This window comes from Solanum pennellii, chromosome 4, assembly GCF_001406875.1.
Source record: "Solanum pennellii chromosome 4, SPENNV200".
Lineage (NCBI taxonomy): Eukaryota > Viridiplantae > Streptophyta > Magnoliopsida > Solanales > Solanaceae > Solanum > Solanum pennellii.
In genome coordinates this window covers 2666669-2670701 of record NC_028640.1, presented here as the reverse complement: position 1 = coordinate 2670701, position 4033 = coordinate 2666669, and the positions used below count along the sequence as shown (strand labels likewise).

Here is a 4033-nt window from a genome sequence, read left to right as displayed (position 1 = left end):
CCCCCACCCCCCAAAATTCTATTTTTTTTTTTTTTAATTTTTCCCATTTTTTTAAAAAAAGAATATAATATATCAATACTAAAAAAATGAAATATTGAGGTACTTAATTATTGTGACATATTCTTTCCATTTTAAATTATTTATTCAAAATTCTCTTACACCCTATTTGAGAAAATAATACTCAATTCAATTTATAATAAGTGATTTTTAATCAAAATATATGGTATTACATTAAATGAAGAAACCCATGTTTTTTTTAAAAAATTTTATTCTCATTCTTAATCAAAATATAATGTGTAATTTTTTTAAGTTGTTTTTGAATTTTATCTAAAACTAAGTATACACTTTCTGTTTTAATCGGCTAAAAAAAATATATTTTTATATTCAGTAATAATTATACATTAAAATATTCATTTGAATCTTATAATAAAATAATTAATAGAAGTAAAATCATTATGCACAAGTACCCTCTCAATCTATGCTCGAAATTTCAGAGACACATTTATATTATACTAAGGTCATATTACCCTTCTAAACTTATTTTATAAGTAGTTTTCTACACTTTTCGGCCTACGTGGCACTAGCTTGGAAAAAAAGTCAACCAGCATTGGGCCCACAAGATAGTGCCACATAGGCCGAAAAGGAGTAGAAAATTATTAATAAAATAAGTTCAGAGGGTAATAGGACCTTAGTATATTATAAGTGTGCCTCTGAAATTTCGGGCATAGGTTGAGGGGGTACTTGTTCATTATCCCTAACTTTAATTTCATATTTTTAAAACTTCATTTTTTCTATAAAAAAAAATCACGTACCAAGTCAAACAATATTACAAACAAAAGAATTACTATCTAGATCTCTCTATTTACGTATCAATATGGGTTGTGATGCAATAGTAAGACTGTTTCACTCTTAATCCAGATATCTCGAGAATTGAGCATGTGTATGAAAAAATCTTATTAAAAGTATTGTCTATAAATAAATATTATAATGTACGATTTAAATTAAATCAAGACTCTAATATAAATTTCGAATATCTAATGAAAAACCATATCTCCATTTTTTCTCTTTCTTAGCTAAAAGTACTGTGAAAAGGGAATGGCTCAAGGATTAATGCCTTTTTTTTTTTCACATTCACACAGTTCTATTCTGTTCTCATTTACTATATGGAATTTTATATCCCTAATAAATACTACTACTTGTCATTTCTATCTTATTATTTTTTTATTATTATTATTATTTTGTTTAGATTGGTCCCTATAATAAATTTAAACTTTTTTTTGTTAATTTTGTCACAATCTAAGAGAATTATATAATCAACTTAGTTAAGTATAGGGATTGATACATTTGACCCCTATATATTTATTTGGCACCAAGTTCAATCCTAAGTAGTGATTTATGTGAGCATTAAATTAGGGGAAATGTATAATAATTTTATTCCTATTTTTATAATATAGAGTATTTATTTTTTTAAAAGCATTTGATCTGATCAAAGTTCAAATATAGAGTATTAATTAGTAAGTGTTACATTAATATAAAATCGTCTTTGATAATCATTATTGTATAATCAAAAGTAATGTTTTTTTGGTATGATGCCGACTTAATCGGGTGAAAAATTAAAATAAAAGTGATCTATTATTTCTTACTTTATGTCAATTTATATGATATTTTTTTTATATATATATCTAAAATAAAACTATATCTTTCTATATTTTAAATTTTTTATTTAAACTTATTGAAATGATTCATACTCAGACTTTATTAATGGTTCTAATCAAAATTAGCTCCGTGTCAAATTAATGTACATGGCATAAATTAAAAGAAAACGAGATTTTGACATGAGTCAAATCGAGATCTACAACCTTATATAATTCATTGTGAAACTACTCGTTAAGTGAACTAAAATCGATATTAGTAAAGGACACACAAGCTCAAAATAAACCACAACATAAAATAAAAGTATCTCAATATAGCGAAAGACAAGACACGACACAAAGTTCAAATACGACACGTAGACTCAATAGCATTGCTTGAGGAATCCTTTTCATTTTTATACTTCGAATCAAGCTTAACAAATTGAACCAAAAAAATAACCGATTTAAGATTTATTTCCTCTTTATGGTTCTTTTTTTTGTGAGGAAGTATTTTGTAATTTTTAACATCTTTAGATACCTTAATGTCTAGGTGAGAAATTTCTAAGGGTTTATCAAGTACAAATTATATGATCTGAATAATAGTAATTACTATTTAATTTTTACAAACCTTAAAAGTGTTGTAAGAATCTATCTATATGTCAATAGTAACAGAAACAGAATCCACATGTATATAGCTTATCCAATCAAACTTCAATATCTTGTTGTACATTTTACTATATTATTGTAATCTTGACCAAAGACCCTGTGACCATAACAACCCCCCCACCCCACCCACCCCACCCCTCTACCCCCTATCCCTAGTTTTCAAAAGATTTCTAATTGAAATATATGGTTTGTGAGGATTTATATAATCGATATTAATTGGTTTAAAGTTGAGTTATAGTAATTATATTAGTATTGACTTGAGAGGCAAATATCACTATATTTTTTAGAGTGAACGTCAGACGAATATGAAGCGCATTAATATACGATATTTTTCTCAATGAAATTATTAATTGTTAGAGTGGTGAATTTTGTTGAAACATATCTCATACTTCAACCAAAGAACATAATAATTGATACTAACAACTAACATATAAGGTTCTTGCAATTTTCAATAAAGCAAAGATGTAATACTATCAAATCTTTGGGGATTAGATGTTTTATGATTTATTCACCATTTTCTTCTCAAAAGTTTATCATTCCTCTTTAATATTATAAAAATATAATTTCTTAAAATGATAAGTTATAAATATAATATCATGTAATAAGAAAAAAGATTATTAATGCAATTTATTAAGTTATAGCAAATTATTAATTACTTTATTTTTTAAAATTATAACAAATTACATGTTATCTTTTAAATGAGCAAATCGTCTGAATATGTCTTAGTGATTTATAAAATATACTATGAAATTTCATATTCAAATTTCAACTATAACATATATTTTTCATCTGATTAAATTTTGATAACCAGAATGACTCTATATCTATATTAGTAGAAAACAGACATATATCTCAATGAATTAGTCAGAATACACCAAAGTTAATATAAGAAATTAGTCAAAATATACGAAAGCTACCATAAATATTAGTCAAAATACATCAAAAATAGCATAATAAATTAGTCAAAATACACGAAAGCTATCATTAATACACAAAATCTAAATCCTTAATAAAATAATTTTTCAATCACATAAATATCTAACGAATTATTTTAAAACACAAAGTTGAAAAATCTTTTTAATTTTTTTCTCAAATATCATACAAAATCAAATAAAAAAATAATTAATCAAGATACACGAAAATTAACTATCGTAATACACAAAATCTAAACCCCTTTTTACCAAAAGGCAATAAAGTAAAGAAAGAACCTTCTTACAACCCAAATAATCCCAAATCCAAAAAAAAAAACAAAATCACTTTTCATAGTATACCATATGATAGACATTTGACAATACTTTAGTCACTCAAATATCTCAAACTCTGTCTCAATACTCTGCTCCCTCTCTTACATTGTAAGCCAAACACACCCTAAAATACATCCACAAAAAAACAAAAAACAAAATTTTTCCTATTTATCTCTTCTTTATAACTCCCATTTTACACATTACATTTTCTTGAATTTGAAAAAAGAAAATCATAATATTATTTTCTAGTGATGGGGTTTGTAGTTGAGATGTGTTGCAACTCAAGATTGGTATTTTTGTATAGGAAAAAGAAGTTGAGGAACATTTTCTTGAAATTGAGAAGTGAATTCTTGAATCAAAAGAAGAACAAGAAGAGTAACAACAAGTTGAGTTTTCATTATGATCCTTTAAGTTATGCACTTAATTTTGATAATGGTAACTTTGGTTTTTTTTGTTAATAATATTTATCATCACTTACCCCCACCCCCCACC

The 4033-nt window shown here is 25.4% G+C and overlaps 1 long non-coding RNA gene across 1 annotated transcript in view; it reads left to right on the top strand.

The window, feature by feature from the left end:
• Positions 1-3575: 3575 nt before the first annotated feature.
• The window catches only part of LOC114076952, a 1755-nt gene continuing 1297 nt past the window's right edge, over positions 3576-4033 (top strand). Inside the window, exon 1 of the long non-coding RNA XR_003578032.1 lies at positions 3576-3926. This is a non-coding gene — a long non-coding RNA (uncharacterized LOC114076952). The remainder of the gene's footprint in view (positions 3927-4033) is intronic.